This window comes from Mastigoproctus giganteus, chromosome 9 (genome assembly GCF_048544385.1).
Source record: "Mastigoproctus giganteus isolate SK-2022 chromosome 9, ASM4854438v1, whole genome shotgun sequence".
Classification (NCBI taxonomy): Eukaryota; Metazoa; Arthropoda; class Arachnida; order Uropygi; family Thelyphonidae; genus Mastigoproctus; species Mastigoproctus giganteus.
This window is the reverse complement of record NC_143583.1, coordinates 129,854,892-129,867,571: the sequence shown is the minus strand read 5'-3', so window position 1 is coordinate 129,867,571 and position 12,680 is coordinate 129,854,892. Positions and strand designations below refer to the sequence as shown.

Here is a 12,680-nt window from a genome sequence, read left to right as displayed (position 1 = left end):
TGGACATTAAAGGATTCCACACTTCTGCGTATTAAAATACGAATCGTTCTGTTTATTATTATGCGCAGTCTTTTCTCTCTTTCCCTCTCGTTTCCTTCGCGAACAGCGTACCGAGAGGGAAGTGCCGACTGTCAAAGGTCATGGATGTGGGAGATGTCGGCGTGGTTGGTCTTTCAACCAAATAACAGGCTGCCAAGCGGAAAGACTACGGGAATGTGTGAATCTGTGGCCCATTACCTTTAATCGTCACTCGCAGGCGACTGCTATCTCGCCAGACGGGAGGTGGCGTGATTTCATAGGTGGCGGAGGCTGCGCGCCATCAACTGTTCCAAATGGCAGTCTCACTGAAAAGGGCAACAACTACAACGGCATCGAGAACGCTTGCAGAACAGTGCGCCGAAAGAATAGAGGGTGGAGGGGGTGGATGCATGTAGATGGCTGAATTAGACGCATCAAAAGGAATACATATGGGGAAGATTGTGTAAATCTTAAGGCCTCCAGCAACACGGTAACCTACTTGAGTTCGGGATGAGTAACTCTACTCTGCCAGCGACACCTTTTGGAACAGTTATAGACGAAAGGATGGGGGGGGGGAGATTTACTAAGAAAGGATACGTTTTAACCCATGACAAAAACCCAGAGAAAGAGAGAGAATGTATTCTAAAAGGAAAAATAGATTTTTCTCATGCAGAAACAAGATAACCTTCTCTCTCTCTTTTATTTCTTTCTCTGTCCTTCCCCGACATGTTATGGGAGATTTAATGCTGCGTATTTTGATGGGAGATCAAAATCGCGAGCCAGAAGATTTTTCACAACTTAAATGTTCCTCATGAACATTTATGTTTTGAAACAGTTCTTGATCGTCACAAGTCAGCAATCACTGAATTATGATCACCCCCCCCCCATCTGTGCCCTCGTGAGAAAACAGTTGTTTGAATCACCACCCTCCCTACACCGAGTGGAAAAGTTCGAGTCCCGTCGATAATGTGAGGAATTTTTATGGGCCTTTTTCACAATGGCTGAGTCAGTCGGTCTCAGGAAAGGGTGGGGCATGGTTTTTACTCCCGGAAACTCAGGTTTTTCATCCACAGAACACACGGAATAAAGCAATATGGTCTTAGTCGCCGATGCTCCTAAAATCCTATTACAACAATAACAACCCCATCTGTAATGGACTATTATTGCTCGCAGTATGAAAAGCCTAACAGCTTTCTTCTCTAGATCAGTGGTTATTTGCATCTGGTCGTGCAAGTCAAAGTCATAAAGTAGCAGTTATAGGGCGTAGTAAAGATGGCACGGAGTTTCAAAAGAGCATGATTATGCGAGCTCGTGCTATCGGAAACGGCATGTCATGTTGGTTGCTCACGGCCCACTGTGGTTAAGATGTACAAAGAATGGTGTCAAACGAGTCAAGCCGCCTCCTCCCCACAGAACTGTAAAGGATTACGCAAGGTGGATGTTCGTGGAGAGCGAAGGGTGCAACGCGTTGTGTGAGCTCAATGACAGATCACTGTGCAACAGCTGACATCGCAATACAATATGGAGAATGCAAGAACAATATCCCAGATGACGAGGCGTATGTGGTTCCACAACAGACGATCTAGTAGTTACCCTCTCCTCACTGGTGATCATAGTCGACGACGAATGCTGTCGTGTCAACAACAGGCTAGTTGGACACTAGAGGAAACGAGTGTGCTGGTCGGTTGAGTCAAACATCTGGTGCAACGCCGACTGACTCGTTCTGTGGAACGAGCAATGCGAGTCCATGGGCTCATGGTGCCTACTATCCAGGCAGGTGCGGTGGCTGCTTAATATGGGGCATATATTGCTGGCAAGAACTAGGATCCTGGTGCGTATGGACCAAAGTTTCTCTGGTGAGGTCTACTGGCAGCTCTTGGGAGACAACGTTGCATTTTTTCCTGAAAAGAAACGGGACCTTCTAAGACGATAATGCGCCGTGTCATCGGGCAGGCATTGTGCAGGAATGGTTCGAGGAACACAGTGAAGATATCACCCATCTTGATTGACCTCCAAATTCGCCTGACTTCAATCCAATTGAACACCTGTGAGATATTTTGAAATAGGAAGTGAGGCGTATGGACAGGCAACTGTCATCTATTCGGACACTGTGCAGGCAGCATGGCTGCAGATCCTCTCGGACGTTTTCAGGCATCTAGTGGAGTCAATGCTTTGGCAAATAGCGGCTGTTATCCGTGCGAACGGTGACCCAACACGGTATTAGGAAGGTGGTCACAATTCATTGATTCAGTGGGAGTGCAGTAGCAAACGGTGTTTGAGTAGACCGGGGTTCAATCCCCTGAATGCTAATTACAGTCGATCTGCTAACCCGCACTGGACAACCAACATGGTAGATTACGCCATATTATGGTAATATGACGTGATGAATCACACTGAACAGTTCACGCATCACAGGGCTTCCTCTCAGTGTGAATATCCGGGAGGGATGGTGTCATCTAGGCTGAATTATATCCAATCTGAAGTCCGTTAGTTTTGTCGTAATGGTCTGGATCTGCTTTACGTGTTTTGACCTTTGCGCATTAGCTAAAACATAGATACTCTGGTTAATTCTTTTCCACCTACATATGTTCAAAAGGGCCTTACCTCTATTAGTAGGGCAGTGCCCCATTACGCTCTTGGTCTATAATGCTTTGGCCAGCCCAGCTCACCAGTGACTCATCTGACACTTGTAGGATGTTTTTGAATTTCAAAGCCAGCCTGGGTTATTCAGGTTCTATGAATGAATGATTTGTACTTCAAACCCTTGAGGAATGAATGTATCTCACAGGATTTCGCGGCCATTAAAGCCTATAATTTCCACATGAAATATTAATTATTATTATTATTTATTTATTTTTTTTTTGTTCAAAGCATGGTCGCTATCTTCCGAGTATCCCAATACCCGATGGTTGCTATTCACTAAAATGAAATAAGAACTTCATCTTACACAACGTAAGAGCAGGATATTATTTTATGTCTTAATTTACACAACGAAAGGTTCAAAGCGTCTTGCTAGATTTCTCTTTATACACAAACAGAAAATGTTTATAACTTTTGGTGTAAACAAAATCAGTGTCCTCCCCACACAGGGTGGAAAAGACCCGAGTTCGGTCAGCATAACTTAAATGTAAAATTGTTATGACAATATAATACGTGCTGTGTGTTTCTGTCCTTAAAACTGTACTGTATAATAAATAAAAATAAATATTTCATAATAAGGTTTCTCAAAAGAACATGACAAAAACCCAGAGAAAGACAGAGAGAGAGAATGTATTCTCTCATTTTATTTTTTTAAGTGTTTTTCACAATGTGACTGAGTTATTTATTTATTTAAACAGCTACAAAACAGCAAATAAACATGGCTTAATGTACAGCAACAAAAATAAAGTTACACAGCTCCAAAGCAGACTTGGAATACAAATTTCATCAGTTAAAAAACGGCCAAAGTACATAAATAAAGAAAAAGAAAATTGAAGACTCAAGTAAGTGGCGCGGTTAGAGATTTCAGTTGCCCCTTGAAGTGTCCAGGAGTATCAAATATCTCCAAGTTTTTTTGTTTTTTTTTTTGTTAATTTATCTTACAGTCCTGTTGTAGTAGTTGTAATATCCATAATTTGATTTCTTAAAGCTCTTTTCGGTGCGTTGAAGTTCATTTGTGAGACGAGGTGAGGACAATTTATGGTACAATTTACCACCTGGTTAAATAGGAGTAGATCGGCTTAGTATCTTCTTTTTTGCAGCGTTTCAAGTCGAAAGAGTATACACCACTCTTGGTAAGATTTCTCATTATATTCTAATCCACTTTTGAAACAGACTTATTGCCCTTTTTTGAATATTTTCGTTAATCGGTTTCAGGCGAGGAGAGCATATCCCCCTGCCCCGGAAACTCTGGTTTTTCTTCCAGCAAATAGCTGATCGACCACAGAAAATACGGTCCAATGTGGCTGATGTACCTATCTATAACTCAACAAGAACCTTCTGGTGGAAGCGGTAATTAGGAATCCAATTTGATGTGCATCAACATCATTACAGCATCTTGCAGTTGTGAAGTCTTATCCCTCATCGTATGATGAAGTGAATCCAGGATGGTTCTCAGTGCCGGATTAAGGTACGAGCAGCAGGGTTCTTGCCCAGGGGGCTATTCTTTAAGGGGTGCCAAAAATAGAAGAACAATGAGGCAAAATATATATCCTTAGTAAAGGGCGCCGAAAAATCTTTTTGCCCGGGCGCTTCAATACCTTTGTCCGGCGCTGATGGTCCTGGAGAGTTCTCTGTGACCCTTCCGGGTAGCACAGTGGTTACGATCTGTTGAAAGACTTGGTTTCGAATCCCATCAAGACAGGAGGAGATCATATGGGCTTTCTTTCCATGTTCGAATTGGTCAGTTTGGGGGTGAAGGTTTTAAAATCCACCTTCTCCCTCGGAAACTCGGGTTTTTCATCCAGCAAGGGAAGCTGATCATAAAATACGCACAAATTACAAATATTACGTAATGACTTCTCATAGCCTTAGGGACAAGAACCACAAGAAATTCATAACAGAATTTTAAGATATGTATAGCGAAGGTTGCTTTAAAAAACTGGAGCATGTATTCAGCGGGAGAATCCGTCTTCAGAACTGAAAAAATATCGACCCAGATTTCTGTAAAAAAAGTTATGGTAGCCGCATTCTTATTCGAACACTGATGTCTTTTGTTATTGGATTTTATTGAACTTGACGCCAACATCTACTCGGAACAATATGCGGAAACCTTTTGACTTGCGTAGGCGTCAGCATTAAACACAAGCGGCCTGGACAACTGGCAGAAGGAATCCTGCGTTCATCTTTTCGATCCGTTGAAAATGTTTTAAAAAGAAGTCGTTTTAATTAGGACGCTGAAGCGAGAAAACAGCAGAGAAAGAGTGGTCCTGTCAATATATTGCAGAAATAATATTACCAGACTGAAGAAGAACTGTATACTGAGTGGCTATTTCATTAGGTACCCACATTTTAATACTAGTATGATAATTGCTAAATAATACAAACAAACGGACTTTTTCTGCATAAAAATCAAACAAAAAAAAAAAAAAAACAGAAAGAAAGAATTATCGATAACTCATAACACTGCACGTTGCCAAAACTTGCGTTATCCAGTTCCGCTTTGTACTTTACCAAACTCTCCGCCTCGACAACTTAGCAGACAATTTGTTCCACAACAAGCTGCCTGAAGGTAAACTTAGTGAGATTCTGCCTTCAGTCAGATGGTAACTTCCAGCAGGATAATGCGCCGGTGCACAAAGCCCGAATCATCATGGAATGGTTCCAGGAACACGACAATGACTTTTCTTTGCTGCAGTGCACACGCCAGCAACCCTCGTATCTGCCCACTTGCTATGTATTGCATATAACACGGATGCCGTTACTGAAGGAGCGCTTCATTTCATGAAAAAGAGTAGGTGCACCTAATAAAGTGGCTCCTCAGTGTATATTGATTAGTTAAGTTTGTGCATTTTAACTTTGAACATTATGGAGTTAATGGTGAAACTGTTTCTTACTTAACTTAGAGGAGGGATTGCTGTTTAGATTAGCCACATGGCTAATCTAAACAGCATTACTATGCTTGTGTTCCTCTATCTATCTATCATCTACAAGTTCCATCTCTCTTGTATCTATCTATCATGTATTCCTGTCTGGTGTTATTTGTGCCATTAAGTGTCTTAGATCCGTATTGGTGAATCGTGCTGCGAGTGCCATCAGCGTGCCCACCTCCCTAAATTCCAAGTGACCCCTTAATGACGATAATTCTCCGATGAACTATTACCTTCCGAGTGCGGGACGTGGCCATGTGGCCATACCCAACGTGACATTTTCGTGACTTGTGCGCCGAAGAACGTGAGCGAGACAACTCTTCCACCGTCGTACGTGTGCGTACGTCACCCGAAAAGGGTCACTGACATTGCCGACTACCATTGACGACTGCCAGAGAGGTGGCGGCTGGGTTCTGTCATGCCGGTGACCTCGCTCCAAAGTAAGGTGCGTGCGAAAGCGCCGTAAACGACACACACACAGCAGCAGCGGGATGGATGGATGGACAGAGAAGACCGTTGCTCGTTCTGCTTGTCCTAGTTTAGCGGGCACGAGCTGCATCAGCGAACCACACCGTTGTCTGTGTCACTGATCCGCTGTCTCATCGAACGTGCTTTCCATTTTTCAAAAAGAAACGTTTAATGTGCATTTTGGGGGAAGAATAATTGATTGGTCTGGGGTTTGCACTAAGGCATCTGAGGCCACAAGGCATCGGTGTATCGTGTCTGTGAATTGCGTGTGTTCCATTATTGACAGGAGTAAAGCGCATAATTTGCTTTATATTTTCTTTTCTACTTTTTCTTTATTTATTTTATTTTAAGTTTATTTATTTGTTTTTTTTCCCCCTGTGCAGAAAAAGCCTATGGCTTCCTTGCACTATGTGGCTAATACTATTATTTGTTTTGTGGGATGAAAAATCTGGTTTTCGGAAAAACGAAACTCTCGCTGAAGGCTGGAGTTAGGTATAATCGATTATTTAGATTATACTCATATCATTTGAATGCTTAATTGAATTGTGGAGAAATCATTCGATTGTAGAAAATAATTCTATTATGACAAATCGTGTGAATATGGAAAAATAATTTGATTATGGCAAATCACTCGAATGATATAATCGAATTAAATCATTCGATTATTGAAAACTTTCGATTATGATCTTCATTACTTGAGACCGACGAACTCAGCCACAGGTAGTGGCTGAAAGGTACGAAGAAATCCATTGTTGTATGCTCTTTTGGTCTCCTTTAGTCCTATCACCCGATAATCGACTTATGATTAATTACCACAAACTTTCTTTTATTTTACTCTGCCTTACTCCCCACCATGACTTATGGAAGTGAAACTTTGGGCACTCACCAAAAGAATGGAAGAGAAGATGAAAAATACACAGCGAAGATTGGAACGAATTATATTAGGAATCTCTGTTGGATTAGAAGAGAAATAAATGGATTAGGCAGCAAACTCAAGTAAAGGACATTCTTATCAAAACTAAAGAACTAAAATGGTCTTGGGCAGGACACATAGCTCGAAGACATGATGACAGATGGACTAAGAAAATAACAGAATGGTACCCAAGAGGAGCTAGAAGAAAATCTGGAAGACAACGGCGGAGATGGATAGATGAAATTCATGAGTTTGTGGGTAGTAAATGGATGGCCAGTGCTCAAAACAGAAGGAACTGGAAAGTTGCTGGAGAGGCCTTCATCCTGCAGTGGATTGAAAATGGCTGATGATGAGGATGACCAAAGCGTATTGTTTATATCAGAGTCCACTCTTAACGCTACATGACAGGTTCTAAAACTAAGTTCTTTAAAGAAAGAAACGGAATTTTTTCTTACAGAAATACACACAAAGCACCCATTGTTAATCTTAATATACAGCAGAAACCTGGAAAGACATGAGTTGCGATTGCCTACGCAAAATGGGGATAGCTGCACACCGCTATCTTCCCCACCTTCAGAAGCGTTCGAATTCTATCAGGCGGAGCGGAGCTAACAGCGACAACACGTTTGTACGCGCGAATACACCCTGTGCCATCAGATTGAACAGTTTCGTGCAGTAGACCAGTCTGAAGTGAAAACAACCACTTTTAACAACAGCTGACTTCTCCAGCGTCGAGTGCGTCCATGGGCAAATTGAGAACAACAACCGTGAGCCAGCTGACATCACCACTACCACCGTCCAAGTACCATACTAGGGAACTAACTAACACTTCGCTCTGGGGAACTAACTAACACTTTTTTGACAAAAAACGTCTTTAAGAATTTTCTTCGAAATCCTTATTAAATTACCAATTTTAATCTTCCATGTTTATTAAAAATATCGACAGGGTACGTTTGTCTTTTATAAATTTACCTCAAGGAAGAAAAACGCTCTCATTATTTCTTTCTCTCACCAACAGAGGGAATTTGCAGAGCACTTTTGCCTCAACTACTCCTTCCAGGATCTTTTGTGGTAATTGAATTCCAAATGAAACATAAATCAGCTTTTTCAGGAAGCACCGATAATTGAAAGGCGTCTCAGTAAACTTCAACCCCATTGAAGCAATGTCCGCGTGGTGTCCTCTCCTGACCCGTCCTGCGTGTATTTGCGATGTGCGTATGGTAGGGAAAAGGGCCATAATTTACCCATATTAAGTCTCCTCCTCACACAATAAAAGTATTACAGAAAACATTCTTAAAATTCAGTGGGCGTTAAAAGGTCAAGATCTCCACAGTGTGGAAGAAAATAGAAGATTTCTAATATCACGCGAATAGAAACCTGAATTGGGTGTAGTGGATGGTCTCGCGCAGCCTTACGGTACGTGAGGTCAGGTACATGTAAGGGGAACAAGGCTCCTCCTCGTGTTGCTATTTTGGGCAACATGCCATCTGCATTGATATTTTCATCTTGCTTTGCTTCCTCTCTCTCTCTCTCTCTCTCTCGAAATCATATGACGTCAGAGCGAGGTTTTTATCGCTGCATCACCTCCGAACTGTACTTCAATGATTTTTAAATAGAAGACGCGACTCACCGTGTTGAGTTTATGACCTTTGCCCGATGAGGTTCAGCTCTGAAGGCGAAAGGCAGTGAACGAAGATTATGACAAATAAGGTCTTCTTTAATTAGAGATCTACAATCGTAGAAGAAGAAGAACTCTTTATTGCATACAAAAGGCACACGCTGTACACAATACCCTTCACGGCTACAAGCCAGGGGTTTACAGGAGAGGCTAATACAATGTAATAAACAAGGATGAGACAGAAGAGAAAAAACAACAATATTATTACTAATTATAAAAGTGTAGAATTAAACATTAAAGAAAAAAATTACAAATTTACGTATGAAAATATATACACAACACAAATTAGCAAATTAAATTATTCTCCAGGGAGCAGTCTTTAACAGTGCTGGAGTCATCTGAGCAGGCGCAGAAAGTTGGGACAAAGTAGTGATAGATCCATGTAGTGATGGACAGGTCCTCGGGAGCAGATTCTAATGTCCTGAGAAGGAAGTCGATGGAGGAAGTACTGCCTATATTTTTTTATTGACTGCGAACTTGTAGAGGTCGCCATCCAGGCAGTGTATGTACTGCAGCATTGCACGGGAAGAACCGATCGGATAACTTTAACCGGTTTTGGGTGGCCTGAAGGACTGGATTGGCCCGAAGGCTTGGTACTGGGATTCTCCATCTGCAGTTAGCCCAGAAGTCTAGTTCTGAAATGATGCCAACCATCATTTTTACAGCAAAGACGAGTCTTCTCTAATGAATGATTGCAGGAAGATCTGATGTTGAGAGCTGCCACCATCTGGGTGGTCCTTGGTGCATGGGGAAGCCGAAATTTCCATATGGCCCAGTTCAGTAGCCATATGGAAATTCGCCCTCGAAAATCCGTCTCAGGTGCGTTGAGGTCCAGACTTCTGCGCCATAAAGTATGACCGGATAAACACAGGTCTTAATATATCTGCACTCAACGGCCTGATCGTTGACATGCATAAGTTGTTGCTTAAGCATCCACCGGAGTCGGCGTCGGCAGAACTTTATTTGCAGGTGGTCTATGTGTGGTAGAAAGGAGAGCTTCTGGTCAAAAATAACGACCAGATCGGTGTATTGCTGAACAACAGAAATCGCAGATCCTCTTCTATAGGGTTGCACCATTGTTGGGTTCTGTTTGAGGGAGAAAGTCAACTGTTTCGACTTCTCAGGACTGATGTGAAAGCCGAAACCGGAGAGGAAGGCCTCGAGGTTCTGGATTTTCTGTACGATTAAGGCATTTGTGTAGTCAGCAGTGTCTCCACGGTTGATAGCAGTGAACAGCTTTATATCATCGGCGAAGATGACAATATCAGTTCGGTCCGTCACGAAAGGTAGAAGATCAGCTGAGAACAAGATACCAGAGAGGACCTCACCTTGTGGGAATCCAGCTGTAATAGTTCTGGTGTAGCGCCGATTGGCATCGCCAACAAGAATTTTAATAAGCGCATGCTTATTGGGTGTTGTTAGCAGAGAGAGATATTGGTGATGGAAGAAGTTAGGATTTAATGTACTCATTGAGTTGTATTTCTGGCGCGGTCTAATATCGGATAACGTGCCCTAAAACCTCTGTTTACCAGAAACTCACCACGTGATTTTAATGAACGTTTTGGGTAGCCGTGAGGAGGGAATTATAATGCAGTTTTTGAAGGAGGGGAAGAGGAGTGCAAGATCAGTTTATTTATCTAACACCCCTGTACAGACATTATCTAGGAGGGTGGCTAATACAGAAATCCTACAACAAATTAGACGGCACCATTGAAAATCAGTAAATAAATCAATAAATACATCAACAGTCACTTGACACAAAAATCGTTCATTAGAGATGATCAAGAGTTCGTAGGCACAAATTCCACAGAAATGTACACTCTCCTCTTCATTAAATTTGCAGTGCAGTATACAAGTCCGCTGCTATCAGCTTCCTGTAGGCTTTGTCATGGCAGTACCTGTTCGAGTCTATTTTGAAGTCTCTAAAGAGCTTCAGAGCATTGGCAGGAAACATCCTCCTTAATCCCTCTGTGTGATGTAGAGCGCTTCGGAGACTATGAGGGTAGTAGAGCAGGGTCCCAGGGCGTGGCCTGACCACAAGATTATCAATTTGTGGGGAATCTAAACTCCCAGTCAGAAGTTGTGCAAGAGTGCCGAAGTTACGCATGGTGACCATCTGTATCCATGGAGCTACGTTTAAGTTTGTATACAGTATGGATTTTGAAATTGTAAAGGGCTTCCCGGCAATCCTATTCAACCACCGGAGCACCCAGTATTCCACGCTGAGAAACTTCCTAATATTGGGGCAGAAGACCAAATAATTGAGGCATAGAGAAAACAGGAACAATACATCTTTGGATGTATTGGATCACTAGTTGTTGATTCCGAATCCCAGTTATCTAATGTCTTACAGCCCAAATGGCAGCGAGAGTTTTTTGTTCTGGTGTCTTGAAAGTGCCTTTTAAAGGTAAGGCCCTCATCCCACGTCAATCCAAGGTCAGTGTAGGTGCAGACTTTCTTAATCTGGGCTCCATTTATAGATAACTCAATTCTATTCTTTATCTTCTTATTAGTTATTGTCAGTTGTGTTGACTTGTTAGAGTTTACTATTTTACCTAAGTATAAATGCAGTCCATGAGGCTGAGCGTTGGCGTGGGAATTGACGTCGGACACAAGGGCGAGTTCGCCAGAGACAACAAAATACTTAATGTCATCGGCGTATGAAATGAAACAATGCGATAGAAAAGGTTCCAGAGCGGCCCCAAAAAGCAAAGCTGATAAAACACCTCCCTGAGGGATACCCCAAGTGAGGGTATATTCTGCACGGAATTCTTGATGTTGTACAATTAGGTTTCTTGGCTTCAAAATGGTCTTCATTCAAAAGTAATGGGGTATTAGAAAGGATTGAAGTTGCTGTTCCAAATTTAACGCAATGTTTATACGAAGGGGGGAAAGAGTTGGATTTGAATCTAAAACCTCCCTAACTAAAATTAGTGCCCATCTGAAATTTTCTTTTCGTATAAGGGGCTGTAGAATCAGGGGACTATGAAATTGCAATTGGTCTTAATAGCTTCCCAGAGATCATCGAAGTGTGAGTTGAAAATTTGATGTCGATTCGACTTTTCTTTCGAGACTAATATAAAATTCTGTAGGGAGAAAAACCGGGAGGAGGGGATCGAAATGTGATGTGAAGAGTAAGTAATTATCTTGTTGCCATTTTATTACCCAATATATAAAAGTAACTGCCTTCATTCAGAACGTAATACTCACTCCAATGTTTTTTTTTTTTTTTTTTTTTTTAATATTTCTTCCTGGATTCTAATAGCAAATGAAACATAACAAGTATTTCAAGTTTCTGCTCTGATTAATATAATAAGAAAATAGTAACAATTCATGATTTATATATATATATATAGCAAACTGATAACAAAAGATGTAGCCCATCCAGAAGCAACGACTTCACACGCACTAACCAAGGACATTTCTTTTCTGCATACCCTCCACATTGTCCATTTAGCTAAGGTAATAAACAAAAGAATAATGAGCTTCAGTTACAATATATGACACGCAGATAAACTGTGATAGGTAAAAAAATAAATAAAATAATATTGGCGCTTTTATTTGTTTGAATAGCACGACAAGCCTTTGTAAAAGAGCTAAATATAAAATTTATTGAGATTTCGTCCATTAGAAGTCGATTTATTACATGTGGACGGACGGACAGACTACAGGAATTTATACATGTATATTCGAATGCGCTTATAAACGAAATGACAGCAGATGTCATGTAATTTCACTCTTAAATGCATGCCTATTACAGTATGAGAGAGAGAGAGAGAGAGAGAGAGAGAATATCAATGAATTCAGAGAAAAAAATACTTTCACAATAGAATATTAAAAAATTAATTATTCTTAAGGAATTTATAACCAGGCATTTACAAGACTAGGTCTGGAGCGTGCAATTCCGAGTTGTACACAGCACAAAGGCGCCTTAATTAAGAGAGGTAACATCCGGAGTTTACTCATCTTAAAAATTAAAGTCGAGAATGATTTTTTTTTTTTTCCTGTTCATTGATTATTGCGAAATATATTAAAA

At 41.3% G+C, this 12,680-nt stretch overlaps 1 protein-coding gene across 1 annotated transcript in view; it reads left to right on the top strand.

The window, feature by feature from the left end:
• Positions 1–12,680, top strand: part of LOC150080727 (uncharacterized) — a 269,174-nt gene that overhangs the window by 144,385 nt on the left and 112,109 nt on the right. The gene's annotated exons all lie outside the window — the stretch shown is intronic.